At 35.1% G+C, this 21,226-nt stretch overlaps 1 protein-coding gene across 6 annotated transcripts in view; it reads left to right on the forward strand.

Moving 5' to 3' along the window:
• Positions 1-21,226, forward strand: part of Far2 (fatty acyl-CoA reductase 2) — a 151,613-nt gene that overhangs the window by 54,651 nt on the left and 75,736 nt on the right. For 2 of the 6 annotated variants that reach the window (XM_047548354.1, XM_047548355.1), the window contains exon 1: positions 16,830-16,963. The exons of the other annotated variants lie outside the window; for them this stretch is intronic. The gene's annotated coding sequence lies outside the window, so the exon portion shown is untranslated. Of the gene's footprint in view, positions 1-16,829; positions 16,964-21,226 lie in introns of those variants that run through there. 6 annotated transcript variants of the gene reach the window in all.

Below are 21,226 nucleotides of genomic sequence, written 5' to 3' on the forward strand. Positions count from 1 at the left end.
TAGTATAATTGCTGTGTGGGATTCCCCTGAGTAACAGCCAGGAGGGGTCACCACTGAGGCAGCAAATAACTCTCTCTCTCTCTCTCTCTCTCTCTCTCTCTCTCTCTCTCTCTGAAGTGGCCACTCCCAGCTCTCATCGAGTTCAGCAGGATGAGGGTCCTGGTGCTCATGGCTCTAGAATTAAGGTGCTGTCACTGTGACTTGCTTCTCTGGTTTGTCTTGGTGTCTCTGCTTTTTTCTCTTTTTCCTTCTCTTTAAGGGTCAGTTTGGGCAAAATTCTGATCATATCACAGTTAATAGCAGGCCAAAACAGGTTGGATGGGTTCAAGGATGCACAGATAGACATGGGCAGGTTTTTTTGAAGAGGGGGGGCTATCTAGAAGGAAACGGCTCAGCTATCAGCTGGCATTTCATAAGACTGCAGATAAAATCTTGCAAACTTTAAAAGAAAATATGTTTCACCTCACTACACTAATTCAGGAACTTGAACACAGCACCTGAATCATAATTTTCTGCTTATTTTTAAAGTGAGATTTTATAAAGTACTATTTCAAGTGTGTGTTTTAACATTAAAAGAAGTTCAGCACATCCTGACAGAGCAAGACCCACGAGCACAATTTTAGCTCTTCTGCAGGAAAAAAAAAAAAAAAAAAAAATGCTAATAGCAACTGAATTCCTCTTCCTGTGCTTCTTCCTCTATACTGAAGTTTAAAAGCCATGGACTTTCCCAGTGACCCCCATGGGATTCTTCAGTTCCTGCTCTCCACTCTCACTCAGCATCACCAAATGGCCGCAGGCTAGACAGGGCAGTCTTAAGACTGAACTCCAGTGAGGCAGGAACCCCAGCCCTGCTATCTGGTCTACTGGAATAAGAGAAGACTCATTTCAGAGACAAAGAGAGAGAAAATTTCCTCTTGATTTTTCAATGAGGCCTTTCTTGACACGGTGTAGCATGTGGCTACAAAAATACAGTCATTATCTTGCTTATTAGGCATTTACCTTTCTACTCTCAGATTTTCCTAACAGGCTTTCTATGGGATCCAGAAGAAGAAATATAATCCTCTGTGATTCAGTTATCAAAAAGTTTGTTAGTACAGAATAGAAGAAGACACAGACAAACCCACATAAATACAGTTATCTCATACTAGACGAAGGCACTAAAAACATTCACTGGAAAAGGGATAGCCTATTCAACAAATAATGCTGGGAAAATTGGAAATCCATATGTTGCAAAATAAAATTAAACCCCTATCTCTCACCATGCACGAAACTCAATTCAGAGTGCATCAAAGACTTAGGCACTAGAACAGAGATCCTGTGCCTAACAGGAGAAAAAGTAGGCCCAAATCTTCACCATGTCAGCCTAGGATCTGACTTCCTAAAGCATAAGAAGTAAAATTGAGAATCAATAAATGGGATGGATTCAAATTAACAGCTTCTCAGCCAAGGAAACAATCAGAAACATAAAGAGAAAGCCTATAATGGGAGAAAATCTTTACCACATTCACTTCAGATAGAGTATTAATCTCCAGGATATATAAAAATCTCAAAAAACTTAACACCAAAAAAACAAGTAACCCAATCAATAAATGGGCTAAGGAACTGAACAGACACTTCACAGAAGAAGAAATACAATTGATCAACAAATTTATGAACAAATGTTTAACATCTCTAGCAATTAGAGAAATGCAAATGAAAGCTACTCCCAGACTTTATCTCACTCCAGTCAGAATGACAATTATCAAGAATACAAGCAACAATAAATATTAGCAAGGAAGTAGGGGAAAAGGTCCATTCATACATTGATGGTGGGACTGCAAAGTGGTGCAACCATTATAGAAAGCAGTATAACAATTCCTCAGAAAACTTGGAACAGAACCACCATTTGACCCAGATATCCCAACTCCTTAGCTTATACCCAAAGGACATTAAATCAGCATACTACAGAGACGCAGCCACATCAATGTTTATAGCATCTCCATTCATAATAGTTAAACTATGGAACCAACAGGGGTGTCCTTCAACAGATGAATGGATAAATAAAATGTGGTACATATACACATGGAATATCACTCAGCCTTAAAGAAGAATGAAATAATGGCATTTGCCAGTAAATGGATGGAGCTAGAGAATATCATCCTAAGTGGAATAAAGCAAATCCAAAAAAACCAAAGGCCAAATGTTTTCTCTGATAATGTGGATGCTAATTTACAATGGAGTGGGGAGAATAGAATTACTTTGGATTAGGCAGAAGGTAGTGAAGGGAGGGGAGGTGGTATGGGGGTAGAAAGGATAATAGAATGAATCAGACATTATCCTATGTACATATATGACCACATGACTGATATGACTCTACATCATGTCCAATCAGAAGAATGACAAGTTATACTCCATTCATGAATGATGTGTCAAAGAGCATTCTACTGTCACATATAACTAATTAGAACAAATTCTTTTTAAAAAAGAAGTTTGTTGAGACCTCTGATCTTGAACTGAGTGCTAGAAAAGAGAAAAGAGAGGAAAAGAAAAAAGATCCTTTCTTGGTCCATCTAGCATTGGAGGAGACAAAATTATAAACTATGAGCCAGTTAGAGCAAATGAACACTGAAGTGAGAGCTACTTACAACAGCTGCAATTCAGGTTCTGAAAAGGGATCCATCATGTGCACTGACATGTTTATCTGAAACATCAGATTGGACAAATGAGTAGGATTTAATTTCTTGGTAGTGGGAGGAAAAAGAGCAAAATTATAGCATAATGTTCCAATGACAAAACAGAAACTACTGTGGGGGAAGCAATCTGTTTTAGGTGGATTAGTTTGGAAAAGTGTACAGAATTTCTGGAAGGGAGAACAAGGCCAGCCAGTGGTTAGGCCTAGGCTCAGAGGATATTGCAGAAATTTAGGCAGGAGATAATTCAGACCTGAACTGAGGTCAAAGCACAGCATAGGAAAAAGAAGAAAACCAAATGGAGTTCACCGGAAAGCACCAAGGATCACATAATGTTTCTAATCAAAAAGGAGAACTTGCAGTTTAATGTATAGCAAGATGTTGTCCTCTGGTGTCAGCATTTTCAACAGTTATTATCTTCAGAAATGCTTTTGACTTTAAAAGTGAATTCTTATGCTTAGTGTCTTCTCTCAGTGCATTTTTCTTTCTTCCATAGATGAAGTGGAGCAGTAACATTATCACTGTATTGATATTGAGACTGGACTAGTTTAGGTTCCAAGTCATCTGGAAGTGAACCCATTTGGTTCAGGATGTGATGCCTTCCTTGAGGACACTTTTTAATAGTAGATGAAGGTCAGTGGAGTTAGTAGTGGAAGTAGTGATTCCCACCTAAGACTCTGAAACGAAGTCATTGCTGCCCCAGGATTTCCAGTTCTGCTGGCAGAAAATGGGAAGTTGAGGTTGCTAGGCCGACTGGGTAGAAATGAATAGTGTAGGCCTGCTTCCTTGCCACTACTTTAAAAAATGTATTGTTTCTTCTGCTACAAAGAAGGATATGTACACATTCCCTGCGAAGTGTAAAAGAACTCAAAATCAAATGAGCTGATTTCAATTTCAACCCTGCCCCATCAAACTCACTTACATGCACAGATTTTGTGAGCTTGACAACCCTTTGATTTCTCCTTGTTTCTTATACTGTTTCCACTAATCTCATTAGTATCATAACAATTGTTATGATAGATGGTTTTTAAATGCTTTCCATGCGATAGATACTGTAAGCAAGGAAACAGAAACTCAAAGCACTGTCCAGTGGAGGGAACTGGAAAGTGTCTGTTCCTACACTGACTTGGAAGTCGAAGTTCTTCATGCCAACTCACCCCAGTGGTGCATAGGGTCAGGTAGAGCTGTGCTACAGGTGGCCGTCCCTGTGGTTGGCAATGGCTTGGCCTTTATAAATTTTAAAATGTACCAATATAAATAAAAAATTGTCTGGATACATCAGCAATGACAATAATAGCTGAATTTCCTACAGCTATTTAGATTTTCTTTTTAAATATTCATTTTATACATTGGTATAAAATTTTATACATTTTATACATTGGTATAAAATGAATACTAAGTACTAGTATTCTACTAGCAGAATACTAAAATGGCAATCCCAAATCTGACTTTTTTTTAAACTCTTGAAAAATATATTATTCAAATAAGTAGGAAAAGTCATTTACTACTTTCATGCCTACATTGTGTGTGTGTGTGTGTGTGTGTGTGTGTGTGTGTGTGTGTGTAGGTTTTCATAGAGCAGGTTAGATCTTTGTGAGCTAATCTTTATTCTGAGTTCTACTGAAATGCATTCTTCTTCTTCAGAAAATCTCCTTAATATTCTCAAATAACTCAGTCAAAAGGATGGAGAATCTTTGCCTATCCTCTTTCTAAAGACTTTTCAGAGTGCTTTACTTTATGTAATGTATGTACATGGTTATATTTAATGGATAATGACACTGTCACATAAGTATTTCATAACAATTAAGTATATCTACAAGTTTAGAAAACTATTCAGAGAAGTGAAGTGACACAGCTAATAAGTGGATGACCCAGGATTGGAATTCAGGCTTTCTGTTCCTATTACTGGAGTTGTGCCATCAAAAGCAAAAAATTGACCCCTTGAAGTTACCTAACTATAATCGTAAACTCCTAGGGAATAAACTTCCCTATAAATTCCTTAACCATAGCTATAAAATGCATTGAACAACTTGGTATTTTGGCTGTGTTACGAACTGGATCATATTCTGCCAAAATTCATATGTGGAATCCTAAGTCCAGGATATGACCTTATTTAGAAACATGGTTGTCACAGATATACATAGTTAGAATGAGACCACCCTGGAATGGAATGGACCCCTAATCCAGTATGACTATTGTTCTTATCAAAGGGGGAAATCTTGACACAAATACATGTGTACACAGGGAGAAAACTATATGCATTCTAGGTTTTATTGCCACAAGCCAAGAAAATACCAGAAGCTTAGAGAAAGCTCTGGAACTGATCCTTTCCTTTGTACCTTCTGGAGAACATGACCATGCCAACACCATGATTTCAGGTTTCTGGCCTCCAAAATTGTGAGACAATTAATATTTTTTGCTCTGAGCCACACGGTTTGAAATACTTTAGTATAGCAGCCCAACTAACAGTAAGAAATGGAGCAACAAGTACAATAAGATAAACTATGACACAAAGAGCTTAACGTTTTCCTCTAAACAGCCATGTTGATTAAGACCAACCAAAAACTAAATTTTTGATAGACTCAAGCACTTTGAAAAGATATAGAAATTTAGTATAATCCTAGAATTGCACTAACTTGCATCATAGACTCAGTGACTCCTGTTTGGAAGAAATGATAAGGTCATATAGCTCAGACATCCATCAGATACTTGAGTATATCTTCAGCAGTGTACCAGCAAAGTGAGTTTTCAGTCTCTACTTGGATATATCCACTGATTTCTGAGGTAACCCATGCTATCTTTAGCAACTCTGATGATTAAAAGATGATTTTTTATTCAACTGAACTGAGTCTATGTATAGATTTTACCCATTTGTTATAGTTCAGTTCCATACAGCAAGAAAGAATGAATCTAATTCTCTTTTCACGTCAGTCCTTTCAATTTTTGCATAGCCGTCGTATCCTTTCTGAGTCATTTAATCCCTAAATGAGCTCTTGTATTCTTTGAACTACTACTTTTATAACATAGTTTGGAGTTTATTAACCTTGATGATCATTTCCATCAAATGTGTTCTAGTTTATCATATCTTTTTGGTTATGATCACAGCAGCACCACTTAGTATAGAATTAAACACATTATTTTTATACTATCCTTCAATAATTGTACCCTAGCTTTGGAGGGCATCAGAGTATGCAGTATATTTTACTAATATTTTACTAAATTTAATTTAAAATTAAATAAAAACCCTTAATCATAACAAGTTGTGTGAAACTAAACTCTAATTTGATCACCAAGTGCCATAGAGGCCTACACGTAATAGGAGCCCATGAGTCACAGCATGAATGAATGAACACATATATACAAACACTAAGGCATACCTCCTACATTTTCAGTTGTTTTTTAATCCCAAGAAAAAAACATATACTTTATTTTTTAAATTTAGTCAGAGTATAATACCTTCTTGCCAATCAGGAATTTTATCTTGCATCATGTCTTGGATATAAAAAAGATTTTTCTTGTGTTTACAAATTGCTTCTACCCAAAACTAAAATGTCATTAGGGGAAATAGTCATATTAAGACTTTGTTTAATAAAAAATTTTCTCTATATTTCAGAAAAGTGTTTAAAGCCTCTACTTTATTCATCTGAATAATGGTGCTAACATACTATGTGGTGTGTGTAGGTGTGAGTTAGCAAGTTACATATACATGTGTATATGCATATTTTCAGAGAGTCATATCATTTGGATTTCAACCCTAATAAGAAAAGGCTATATTTAATCCTTTTTTAGTAATTGTAGTAATATCATAGTGGCATCTGAGATCAGTTTTCTGCCTAGATACAAAAAATGACTCCAAATTTTAACTTTAAGTAAAGAAGGAAAGAGTGTGAGCTGCATTCTATTTCCATTTTCCCAGTGAATTATTCAGTCTCCTAAAATAATTGTTGATATCTTGTGCTAGATATCCTATATATAAAATGAAGAAAATGTTTCTTCTCCTTGACTCACAGTGACATTAGAGGACTGATGGAGTGTATTTATAAAGCGCTCCATGAAATAGAAGACAATTGAGTTAACAATAACTTCATACCAGGAAATATCACAGTTTCAAATTCTTTTGTAAATAAGTGATTTCATAAGAAATACTTCAAAAAACTTGAACTCCTGATTTGACATGCACTGGTTCTCTTATTAGTTACTTTATTATTGAATTAATTTAATTATCATCATTTTAAGGAGGACATTTCATGTTAGCTTTTTCTTATTAAATGAAACATGAGTAAATCTTCAATTTTCTGTTTAAATGTCTATCACAAATTCTAAAGCAAAGTATAAAAACAGATGGTCTGAAGGTTGTATTTTAGTGAATATAATCAAGCCACATTAATCAACTAACCGTACAGGCCATATAATGATACTGAACCCTCTTTGTTAGAAGAACCCTGTCTTTTTCAGAAGACTCAACTCTTCTGAAAGAAGTTAGCATGATTGTTTTTTAAATCTTCTAATGGAAAATCTAAATTTTGTTTTGAGACATTACATTCTCTATAAATTAATCAAAGGACAATAAAAAGTAAGTCTTACATAACCCTTTGGTAGCACCTTCCTATAGCACGTTGCTTGACTTGTAGAATATTTTGACATAATATGGGACTCTTTGCTATTTAACATGGTGCTCATTATTGTGTTATTTTCAGGGAAACCCAATTTTAAATATTCTATTCTATTATTTCCATAAGTACACTCTTAGTTTATGAAGTAGAATACAGGTTGTACAGTTTCACTTAATATATTGACATTTTTTCTATTATTAGTTATATCCCAGCCATGTGTAGGAGCCATATAATGTTTCATTTCATGGCTAAACTAATTCCTTTAATATATTTGTTTCCAGTTTTATTTACCTATTGTAAGCAATGCAATGATAAACAAGAGAAAAGTTTTAAGGAAAACAGAAAATTTTGGAACCTGGGACCAATTTCACATATCCTGGAAAATGGATAAAAAATTGAAAATCTGGGTGATACTGGGGGCAGGTTTAGGAATATGATACTTAAAAAGAAAATGAATACAAGGAGGGGAGGATGAGAACATCGAAGGACATATACCTGCCATTACAGTCCTTCCCAGAATCATCCTTCTCTTTGTTGGTAAGGTGCCCTGGCTCTAACAAAAGCATGAAGAACCTGTCAACAAGACTTCACTTGATCTGGGTGGAAAATACATGCAAATCTGTAGTTGACATATCCTCTGTATAGTGATATTTTGGTTAGCCATTTAGAAAATGATAGCTTGAAATTCCCTAGGTATGTTCAGAAATATTTTATTCTAGTTATTGAGAATAACTACATACTTGAGAAGCTACTTCAAATGAAAGTATATGAATCTGATGCTGAAACAGCATAAACCAAATACTTCAAAATCTGGCCTGTAATCCCAGCAGCTCAGGAGGCTGAGGCAAGAGGATTGGAAGTTTCAAGCCAGTATCAGCAATTTAGCCAAGTCCTAAGCTACTTAGCAAGAACTTGTCTCAAAATATATTTTTTAAAGGCTAGAGATGTAACTTAGTGGTTAAATACCCCTGGGTCCAGTCCCTAGTACAAAAAAAAAAAAAAAAAAAAAAAAAAAAGTCTGGCTTCTATTTTACCTCTGGCTTCAAACTAAAAGAAATGATGTATTCTCTTAGGAAAAAAAATTTCTAAATCTAGTGACCCATTTCTAGTCTTTATTCTTGCTGACCAACCTGTTGCATTTAACTCTAATTACTATCCTGATATTTCCACTTCATGATTATGCCCTCTGTCCTTGGATTCTCTTTTCTCTGTTTTCTCTCTGTGTCCTGTTTTTAATCTTCTATACTTAAGGTTCCTCAGAATGCTACATTTTACCAGATTCTCATATGCTCCCTTTTTCTGTCACTTCCCAGAATTATCCATTTGTATTTTATCCCATATGCACGTGACCTCCTAACCTCATTCCAGATCCCCAGGCCTGAATTTCCTGCTTGCATACCTAACCAATCTACAATTCTCTATCTAACCAATACTACAAATTTGAAATATTCAAACAACATGTTTTCCCCAAAAATTGCATTCCCGATTCTTATCACTTAAGCTTCTTTAATTACTTCTTCCTTCTCAAGAATTGTATCCACCTGGTATAGCTACATGGTTAAGAGAGTATACTATTTACAGGAGTCAAACTGGGGTTTGTCTTCTGTTCTGCTTCTAGTTGCTGAAAGTCCCTGGCACATTTCCTAACATCATATGCTTATATCAATCAAAATAGGAATGTGTGAAAAACAGTTAACTAACTGGCATAAATTAAGTGCTAAATAAATAATTATTGTTTTTCTTTCTTGTTTCATTTTCATTTGGTCCTCTTCCTCCCATGAGAACACAGTGATTGCCTAGGTTTCATTGTCTCTTGCCTAACAATTACAATAGCATATTAATCGGTCCTTCTTTTTTCAAACTCCCTTCCTGATACAATGAATATTTCATCAACTTCATCTCTAAAACATCTGTCTGTTCCATAACTCCTTCATTCAGAAGCATCTGGTGTCCTGCCTCACACCAAAGTGACAAAGTCTAGACCCCTTAGCATATAACATATTATAGCTATGAACAAACAGATGAATAGGACTTTAGTGATAGTCATTGCTGGAATAGAATTACTATGGTTGAGATCAATTCACTGGAGGATACAATGTCAGAAACAATTGGGGCCCTAGAACTTCAGTAGGGACACAAAATGAGGGCAAATATGAACAAGGTGCTATAAAGTGCCCTTCCATAAATGATCACAATGAAATGTCTGCCTATAATCAGTCCCAACCCATCCTCCCTGCACTATGACCCTCACTGCCTTTCAGACAACCTGTGCTTCCCTCACCTAAACCATCTCCATCCTTCATGCTTTGACCCATTGAAATGAACTTCTCGTCAACTAAATTTACCCAGCTTCACTCAGGTAACCCCCAGGTGGCAAACTCAGTGGCAGTTAATGGCAGTCTGATTAGAACCAATAATTTGAATAAGAAAACATCAGAGAGCCTTGGATTAATAACAATCTGAAGTTCCAGGCCATGATTACCTTAAGCCCTTAGTTCAGTTTCTCTTAGATTGCCTTTACATATCCCATTTCATTTGAGTATATTTAAGCATATTTTATCATCAAAGTCAGAGATTCACATCTTTGTCAGTCTGTCTTTCAAGAAGCTGTCAGTTGATTGGAGAATTCCATTCCCTGTACTGGGTTATTGTTTCCTGACATGTAAGTAAGCTCAACTGTCTTTCTGAATAAGCAAAATATTACTCAGATCTTCAGTGAGTCTATGAAACTTTTCTGATATGACAAGACAATTTCCAGAATGTTCTATCTAACTTAATTAGTCTAGAAACATTTCTCTTCTGACACTGCTTATCTCCAGGCCATATAATAATTTTCTTGGTGGAAGTCTTTTTTAAAATCCCTTTCCCTCAGCCCCTGAGCAGTCTTATTCAGAATGTTCTACCTAGTATATCTTTAAATATCCTGTCTGATACTTTTATGTTTTTATATTATCAAGAAATTCATTCCATTTGGTTGTCACCGATTAAGATTCCAGTCACACACAATTTAAAACAAGTTGATGGGAAACTCCAACTCTGGGAATTTCTTATTGTTCTTATGTGAATGGTAGATGCTGCTATGAGCTCGCAGTCTTATTACTTAAGTTTCATTCAAAGAGGAGAACTTTTACAAAAACTTTACAAGTAAGTTACCAGTACTTTTTTTTTTTTTTAAAAAGTCTCTTCTGATCCCATCACCTGCACTTTGTACCATTACATCATAATAACCTGCAGGTAATAAGAAACAGCAGGAAAAAAGACTGATAATGTTAGCCTTTCAGAGAGTTTATGTTCTTTTTGAAATCCCAGAACATACAGCATTTCAAGTTAATTCCAGGCATTTCAATATTTTAGATTTCCCCCAAAATATACCAACATGTAAATTTGATCTTTTCCTTTAGCAATTCCAAATTACTTAAACTTCCCACATCATATTAGGAGAAGGTATCAAAGGGGCTACAAAGTACTTTCATATGCAATATGAGATTTCTCTAATATAGTCACAGCAGTTTGCAGGCCAAGCAAAGGAAACCCCATACCAATGCTATTCTGCCCTGAGATGAGAATCTCTAATCACTGTTTAGCATTTAAAGATTAAAACAAGGACACCTTTTAAAAATATCTGTGCTGTTTAGAAAATCTGACCTCTACTAGTCATCTGGTTAAAGTGTAAGAGATTGGAACATCTTGGCTACATTTTGGAAAAAATAGGTAAATTACGTATATTTTCTTTAAGCTTTAGAAAACAGTAGATGAGTATGGTCTAAAAAATTTTAAATCTGGGCTGGGGATATAGCTCAGTTGGTAGAGTGATTGCCTCGCATGCACAAGGCCCTGAGTTCAATCCCCAGCACCACAAAACAATAAATAAATAAAGTCTGGAGAGAGAAACTCTCCAGTGAATACTGGAGCCACTTTCCTGGAAGTATGTGCTCAGTCCAGGCAGGAGAGGGTGCGGAGTCTGGCTGGACTTTTGCAGAGAGACTTTTCTGAAGAGCAGAAGAAACAAGTAGAACAATAAACAACAACCTTAGCTAGTGTGACAGATGGAAACAGTAACAATTGAATCCTAAACACAGCTAATTCTTCTTGACTGAATTGATCCCCTCCTGAGACTTGCTGCATTCACAGCCAAAGCAGTACAGGAAACTGGAGGTGGATTGAGAAAGGCAGAAAAAGACTTCCATTAACTCATGGAGCTTATAGCCTGAAGCCATGCTAGAGGAACAAGTCAATAATACACACAGGACATCCTAAAGTTATTCAAAACCAGATGTGAGCTGCAATTTATCAAAATGTCAACTTAGCCTCAATCCAACTCAATTTCTGATTGACTCAAAGTGGTTAACCTCTACCTAGCTATCTAACAGAGCCTCCATCTGTTAGATGCCCTATCTTATTCCAGTCTTTTCCGTTCTTGATCATTAAACAAAATGTCTCAGCATTTAAAAAGTTATGTGTATGTGTGTGCATGTGTAACATACATACATAAATGCTGGGACATTGTGTTTACAGATATACATACATACACATGCATACACACTTATGAAACAAACCCTATGATCTTCCTATCATCAAGAGAAAAAAAACTGGGCTTCATTTGGCATTCAAGGCTAGGTTTTAATGGATCAATAGAAATAGCCCCTGTAAGACTCAGAGGTTAGAATTCATAAGAAAGCTTTTAAAAATAACTGTGGTAAATATGTTAAAGAAACTAATGGAAAAGGACCATGAAATGGATTTGAGGTGCAGAACTCCATAAGAGAAATGGAATCAAAAAGAATTGGAAGAAAAGGAGGAAGAGGAAAAGGAGGGAAATGGGTACTATAGAACTGAATGACCGATATCCAAAATAAAGATGGATTTGATGATATACTATTCATTAAAGAAAAAAATGATCTGAGAACTCGAAGATATATTTTTAGAAATTATTCAAACAGAAGCAAAGAGAGAAGAAAGAAATGAAAGATAGAAATTGAACATGGTGACTCTGGTAATAGTCTCCCCTAAACCAGTGGTGCCTGACCTCAAGGAGTTCCAGTCACTTACCCCAAAAGAAAATCAAGTGGCAAAAGTGATGGTGAAGTAGAAACCGAATTGAATATTCAGGATAACCGTATTAGGAAGACAAGAAGACTGATGTCTTCAGCCCTGTATTTGGGGTACAGACATGAGCTTCAGGTTGAAATAGGGGACAAATTTGGGCTGGGTCAATAGGTATGAGTAGTTATGCACTTGTGGGTCAAACTGTGGTCTGTTTCACCACTATTTGATTCTGCAAGGTTCTGAAGAAGTTGTTATTGCTTGAGGGGGCAACTGGGTTTGCATCAAGAGATGATTGCTCCTGAGCAAACTCAGTTTCCATCATGGGGTAATTGCTCACAGTTAGGGGAGTAGTCTCATCATGAGGTGATCTGCCTTCAAGACTCACTGTTCCTGGAATCTACGGTGACTGCTGGAGAAAAGGACAAATTCAGAAAACAGGATACATTCAGTTTTGGGGCACTGACTGCAGTGTACTTCTAAGCATTGCTATAGGGCCCTGGCAACAGGATGTTTTAAAAGTTGGCAGTTGACAATCTATTGATCACTATGTTCCTGCAAATACTGAAAATGCCTTAATTCCTCTTATCTTGGTATCTTTAGTCTTAAAGGGAAATGAGATAGATGAATTTAGGACTAAACAACATGCTGTTACCAGTTTTTAGACAGACAATTCTTAAATGATTAACATGTTTCCAGGCAGAGTTAAGAGGGAATCAGATCCAAAGTTTAAGATAGAAAAGAGAGAGATACAAAATGAAGGCAGACATGTCAAGTTTTTGTCCTATTTTAGTTACCTATTGGATATCTATAGTCCCAAGTGAGAATCAATACTTTTGGCAAAAGCAGTGTATAAGTCTCTATGACAAACAGTAGGTAAAAAACCAAATGGGAGAGTATCAGAGTCTAACAGTAGTATAACTGAAGTCCCAGAAAAAGAAAAAGAGGAGAAAGAACAGGACAGAAGAACTATTTGAACAAATACCATCAAGAACTTACAAAATTGATCTTAAATGTATATATTCAAACATCTTAAACCTTAGGCTATACAAAGCAAGATGAATAAAAAGAAAATGATACCTAACAGGGGAGGGTAGAAGGAGGTACTGAAAACTGAAATGGAACAAATTATATCCCATACATGTATCATTATGTCAAGATGAAATATAGTAGTTATACTATTATCTACAATGAACTGACAAAAAACATTTTTAAAAAATTGATATAAAACAAAAATATAGAGAAAATCATTAAACTGCTAGAAAATAAAAAAAGTTATATTTTAGAAGATCACAGTAAGAATAATGGATGACTTTCCCTTAGAAACAATGAAAATCAGAAGATAATGGGATGATATCTTTAAAATGCTGAAAATAAAATCCTGCCATCTTAATATTTTGTACCCACAGTAGATACTATTATTACCTACCTCACAAGGTTTATGAAACTTAAGTGGGTTAATATTGCTACAATTTCTCTTGGAAAAAAAATACTTAAAGCAAATGGGACATCAGTCTAATGTAGGTGGTAGTTATTTTCTTCTTCATACTTTACTAAAAAACATAAACTCATGAAATTATTAAAACAGGACAACTTGATAAAAGGTATGCTTCAGGAGAATGGGAACTTTGTTAAGGTCATTGCTCTATCTCTGTGCCTGGAACAGTGCCTGGATAATCTATAAATTAGCTCACAACATGGATATGCGAAAATCTTTTTAAGAGTAATTTATAATATATGTGATGTAACTGAGTATACAAGAGAAAAAAGAAGAGGAACAATTAAAATTTAGATCAATTTAAATCTTAAATATTAAAATAGGGTTGTTTATATGGAAAAAATGTAATTCTGCAAATGCTTATATCTGTATACAGACATCAGCTCTTTCATTTTCAAAAGATCCCAAGGAGTACAGCAATGGCATAATTTGTTTCCCTTATCCCCAACTTTATTATTTCCTATCACTAAGCTACAGAAAATGTTTCCGTTTGGAGGTTGAAAAATTGAATAAAAAGGAGAAACATTGAAGTCAAATTTAGAAGTCTAAAAGTTTGAAGTATTTAGGAGACTTACTACACATGACAAATCAAGAGAGTTTTAGGGTCAAAGGGATACTTAGAGATCATCATCCCTGCAAATTACAAATGATCAAATTAAGCCCAAGGAGGTCATAGTGCTAATTAGAAATAAAACTGGGTTAAAACCCATTCAAGGTTTGTTTGATAGTCAAGATTTGTTTTTAATGGCTCTGGCTTTGTCAATTTTTCCTTAAGGGCCTCCTTCTCTTCCTAATCCAAGACTGTTTTCTATTAGATTTTCCCTGCTAATGGATATCAGACAGATTTTGAGCAGTATTGAAACTCTTTCTGGGAATAGATGGTGGAAGGCACACACTAGTATCTTCTCCTCGAAATTGAGAGCTACAGAAATCCTATGAATAAATGAGCTCATAGGAAAGATTTTCATTTATAGCAGCCCTAAAGGGAAGGTGGAGTTTCTCATAAATGATTTGAGACATCTCTCTAGTAATTTAGTGGATGAATTTGACATTAGTATGGAGAAATCTACAACTTGAACTCAAAACCAAGAACTTTTTATTATTTATAGTGATTTGCCTAAAAAAATTAAATGACAAAAATTTATGATGATTAATACAAATGCATATTTTTTCTCCATTTTATCATTTTTTTCATTCTATAATAGCAGTTTTCTCTTCATGCATACATATTTAAACTGAGCTTAAATTTAACTAGTTTAAATACTCCATGTATTGAATTTCTTGCTTTTTCAGTTAGTTAATTATTTCAGATGCTTTTTTTTTTTCTACTAAATGGTCTACCTCATAGCCAATTTTCTCCGCCATTTATTCCTGCAGCCAGGCATGAAGCTATATGGGTAAGAGTGGTATATCATTATTATTACCACCAATTTTAGAAAATGAATTTGCTTTAGGGTCAATCTGAGTTGACTTTAAGCCTTTTTATTTTAAATGGGAAGTAAAATTACAGATGATAGAAGTACTTTAAATTTTCTGTGGTTGCTTTTGTAATCTGTCAATTTTCACAATCACAACCTTACTGTCCTAAGAAAATCTGTCTCTGAGCACCATAAACTCTTCCAATCTTTTAATATTTTTCCCATTGCCCTATGTAGAGAATTAATCATATTTTAATCATAATGTTTCAATTTTTTTATTAAAGAGAAATTATTCAGATACTTTTTTAAAGAGCAAAGAAAACCTTATTCAAGACTATTGCAACATGGGAAAGATACTGAACTCAACTTCAAATACCAATAAAGGCAAGCAGGATTTAGAGTCAGTTGGGAGAAGATGGAAAATTACTGACAGGAAGTTGCTTAAGATATCAAGGAGGTGGATGTGGAGAAAGAAGCTTGATTAGATATCAAAGGTGTGGAGTATTCTCTATAAACTGGCTAAGCAGGATTCTTTGCTAAAACTGGGCTCAGTAGGTCAAGGTCAAAGCGGGTCCAGAAGAGAGCTCAGATCACCCTGACAAAAGTTTTTCAAAGAAGGAGTCTTCATCTTTCAGTTTTCTAGACTTGGATTCACCCACTAATAAGGGCCAATTAAGAGTGCTAGTTTTAATTTAGGCCTGAAAAATAAACTTCATCGTTATTCATAATGCTATTATAAGTGACTGACACCAGCTGTCTTATCCAAATGAAATCTTTTAGCAGAACCACACACACGTAATCTGTTCCAAATGAAATATAGGAAATCTGATCAATCTCATAAGATGATGAAAATATTTGTGATATTTATATTGTTCTTATTATTTGCTAGTCTCTGTCCTGCATCAATTACTTAAATTAAACCCTTCAATCTACTCACTCTTCTAATGGAAGTGCTACTTTTATCTTCATCCTGGACCAACAGAGAAACTGAAGTACATGTCTATTACAAAGCTTGTCCAAAGTTACCCAAGTCAGATATGTCAAGGTTACAATTAGAACCTATGCAACACAACTATTGAGATGATGTTCTCAACCACTATGCCTGCCCACACCTATAAAATCGCTTCTCCTGGTTCTCCCTGAATAAACACATAGAACTGGAAAGTGGATGAAGGGTATATAGAATGACGTAGAGTTGTGGAAGTCCATACCTTTAGGCACATTCTTCACATTTAGACCTCCTTCCTTCCTAAACCTAGCACACAGTGCTTAATACAGAGCAGGGCATGGAAAATTTTAGTCCTTAGCTAAATTACTGATTGGGTGAATTGATGAAATGACTGCATATTCAATTCCTGATGACCAAAAAGATAAATGTTTCTCAAACTCTGGTGTGCTGAGCTGCAATGACAACACTTTAGGACCAGAAGGCACTGTTTGTATGTCACAATATAAGGACGATGGCAGTTGTCCATGGGAAGCCCAGCCCACAGAGCTTTCCAAGTTCAGCTCAGGGTGAGCTGGACCTCAGGCCAGGGGATATAACAGCGCCACACACCTTTCCTCTGGAGGTTCTGGAACTCCCTGATGAAAAGCCGGTCTGTGAGAGCCAGTCTCATTGCTCATTAGATGTGATTTAAATTCTGCCACGCTCTCTGCTCGGCTCTTATTCAAACCTTCTGGTCTTAGAGAAACGCTCAGTCAGAGAAATCAGAAGAAAAGGTAAGAGAAAACCAAGCAAGGAACAGTCTCAGATGTTGCTAAAGCTATGTTCATAGAAGTAACAAGCTGAATGAGTATCAGGGTGAGAGACGGGTCTTTTCATCTCATTTACACTTTTCCTTGGTCTCCGCCATAGCTCAGCAGAACTCATTTATCAAGAAATCAATGACTAATTTCCTGTGAAGTAAAATCAAGAAATCTACAATGTTCTACATTGGTTAAAAGAGAGTACTTGGTTTCACCTCATGCTGTGAAGTCCAAACGAAATAATTGTTGCAACTGATTTAAGTATTTGAATTTTTTAAAAAATGAAAAAGTTCACTCAGACTACAACGTGCAATGTTGAACTTTTCTATGGGGTGAGGGACTAGAGGGAGGGTGCAGAAGGGATAGCTGTTTTCAGTCTCTGAAATTCAGTTCTGCCGTATGTGCATCATCAAGTATTGCTTTGGCACAGCTGGTGCATATTTATAGTCTTAAGAGTTTTCATATGAGATTCAAACATAGATTGAAGTAGAAAGGAACTTGAGAGCTCTAGGGAAGAATATGATATTTCAGTTGCATTTGATCATTTTATTGAGTTTGCCTAGAAAAATCAGTTAAAAAATAATTTTCATACCCAGAGCTCAGATTATATATTCCAGTTTGTGCATGACAATAGATTCTTTTGGTTTTTGATTTTTATTCATTCCAAAGTACTGAGAAGACTGATCATTCTAAATCTGTTGGGTATGGTGGAACTGGAACAGAACCTTCATTCAATAAACATTCATCTGTTTTTTTCTTCATCTGGCTTCTTCATGGGACATGCTCAAATTCTACACATACCAAAATAGTGATTTATTAGGTTTAGCAGTAATTTTGAAAAGACATTCATAGTATATTTAAATTACAAAATGGAATTATTGCAATACTATGAAAGATGTTTGATTATATAGAAGAGTTGCCAAGTGAGTATTAATTGCTTTCTGCCCTTTTTTAAAGCTAAGGAACATAAAAATAATGCAAATTAACAAGCAATTAATTGACTTTGTAAATAAAGGACTTTTGGGCTAGTTGCTTAACTTCTTGGAGCCTCAGTTTCCTAGTCTGTATTAATTCTGCCTGCCTTATAGTTTTGTTATAAAGATCAAATGGGATAATACATGTGAAGTTCTTAGCAGAAGACCTGGCACAAATGTGTAAGCTATTGTTACTATTACTATAGTTTATTATAATTGTCAATCAAAGTTTATAATCACAGGACAACACCTGTTACATAATGCTCTAAATAATTAGTGTAAATGTTTTTCCAGTGGGAAACTCCACTGAAGGGACTCTGGAGTATTCAATCATGCCAGTTTTTGTAGGAATATATCTCAAGGAAAGATTAAGACTCATAGATTCCTGGTCTTTCTGGCCACCCAGTAAGACAGCAGGACAGATTCTGGTGTGGGTGTTTCAAAACAAACAAGCCACAAAGGTTAATGGTGGCAATTGTACTTGCTTTTAACTGTGACTGCCACAGATTTGCCCAAGAGTAGTCACCTTAGTATACCTTTGGACTCCTCAAGTCCTCACATTGTTTCAGTTCCAAAAATGATTGCAATGTCCCTTGTTTCCAAACTAAGTGATAATGTGTGGAGGTAAAAGTACATACTGTTCACCCTAGAAGATACTTAGCCAGGGTCATCTTACTAGTTTCATACAAAAGGAAAGCATGTGGATCCAGAGATTGAGGTCCTGTGTTGAACTTTTTACACTTTCTCCCACTATCAGACTTATACAAGGCACTTAACCCATTTTGTTCCATCATCCTAGATATGGAAAACATATATAAAAAATTAAGCAACAAATACAGTACTATGGTAATTTTGAAGTAATTATGTTTGCAAAATTGAAAACTTGGGACTTAACAGGTTTAACTTTCTGAGCTGAACATTTTCATTTGTTACCTCAAAGAGTTATTGTAAGGATTACATGAGAAAATAATTGTATAGTACATGGAACATTTAGTAAATGCTCAATAAGAGTTAGTGATCCTCATTATTCCTTTTGGTGGAGATTTACTTTGGTTTTATTATACGGTTTCCTCCCTGAGTTATTTTGACTTATAGTGAAGGAATCAGGAGAAAAGGGAATTAGAAATCTTGTTCCCAAACTCATATTCAAGACCTCTGTACTTGATTTCTTTATGAATTTAATATCATAAGATCTGAGAATTGTCTTCGGATTTAAACTGTTGTATTTTTCATTTCTAATAGTGCAGATGTACATTGTACTGGGAAAGATCTTTATTACTCAAGTACCTCTAAGGAGTTAATTAGAAAAAAACTTTATATGCATATTAATTCTGGGGAGCAAAATGGTTTAAGCAGCAGGAGTCAATTCCAAATTACTTTGGAAATATAAACCTATTTATGATGGTCAGTTACTTTGAAAATGAAAGTCTAATCCATCCCAAATAATTCTGATTTAATATTATGGAGTGGTCAGATATTTTATAACCTCTGCATATTTTATCAGAGTTTGGATATGTATCTAATTTTCATGCTTTTTTCTATTCTGCTTTGAAATCACCTTAGTCCCTGTCCCACCTGGTTTGGAGCATGTGTATGGACCCTCCAAATTCCTCTTACCAGGAATTTTGCATAATGGTATACAACACTAGTGAATTCTTTTAGAGAAAATTTGGGAAAATGGTGGAGATAACCAGCTGGAGGATCTATCCTATCTATTAAAATACTACGAGATGGCATCTTTCAGGGAACATGGAACATACTCAATGCTTTCTGAAAACTTATTGTACTGAGATCTTTTAAAAATAAGTTTAGGAAATAAAATTCAAAGAAAATGTCACTTTTCTTTGGGAAAAAAAAAAAAGAGGCCCTTTTTCTATCTTTTTGAGAAATGAGAGACTTCTTAGAGAGAGTAGGTACTCAGCTCTTTGTAGGGTACCTTATGGCCTATCATTATTATATTTCTTATTTCTGGTGTTTGTCAACAGATTTGTCTCCTTTGTTGGAGAGAGCTAGAAGGTATTATATTAGTAATTTTAAAATAAGGCATTAGAAAGTTCTGAGAAGGGATTTAAATGAAAGGAACTAGAAACATTATGTTGAATAAGAAATAAGACCTAGTCCATGTGAATGGCTAGTGGTCCATTCACTATTCCTCATCCAATGGCTCCTTTTACTGTCTCTTTAATATGCATTAATCTCTTTCACCTTTCTTAGGATTAATAAACAAGGGATGGATGCTTTTAATTTTTGAGAAAGAAGCAGGGCCCTTCTCATTCACAATTTGCTTTTCTGTTGACCAGATATCGCATGTTTTTACATCAATTGCCCTAAAGTTTTCTGCCACCCACTTTATCATTTTACCTCTTATGCAAGGATATTACAACTGATTGTCTCCAGGCAGTTTTAGGCAGGCAGATTTCCTTATTAATCATCTGATTTTTCAAAACCACTATAAAATAGAGATTTAAGTATGAGTCATGGAAAAAATCTGAAAAAACAGCATTCTCCTAAGTTCAGGAAAAATTTCTTTTCCTAAGAAATTTTATGTACCATGTAGTTTCACAGGGAAATTAAAATCTGCCATGTTCTAATAGAATAGAATAATAGCCCAAATTTTTGTACATTTCATTGGTATGCCTCACTTAGGTCAAAAAAATTGACTCTCATTTTTTCCTTTTTAAAAAGTAGATTTTTTTTCAAAATTCATTATATTTTTTATGCCTTTGCCCAGCAAAATACTCTAATGGTCCCACATCATACTTTGATATTGATTGTTTTGTTTCCAAATGAAAGAAAAAATAGAAATGTTTGTTTTAAAATACTGGACTATCTTTGTTTCCTGTTCTAGAATACAGAACTTCATGTCTTAGAATTATATTTGCTTTAAGATTTTACATATTAAACAAGTTATCATTTTTAAGTACTGAAGTATCAAAGAAAATTTTCTTTGAGAAAATTGTTATGTAATTGATTGTTTTTATTATGATACATTCAATTTTTTTCTCAGATTCTGGTAGATATTAATTCCCATTGTGAATATCTCTGATTGGCATTCTGTAAATTCAGATGAAAATCACAAGAGAATGTTTCAGGCAGAAGGAAAGCACAGAGATTATTAAAGATTTCTTTTTCCTTCATGTGCAGAAACTCAATGATTTTTTTTTTTGTAATTACACAGTTGTGACACTCTTTGTAGGCAGCTTAACAATGGCTGTTTTTAAAAGTATTTTCCTGCATTAAAGAATGTATTTTAAAGCCCATA

Source organism: Sciurus carolinensis, chromosome 4 (assembly GCF_902686445.1).
Source record: "Sciurus carolinensis chromosome 4, mSciCar1.2, whole genome shotgun sequence".
NCBI lineage: Eukaryota > Metazoa > Chordata > Mammalia > Rodentia > Sciuridae > Sciurus > Sciurus carolinensis.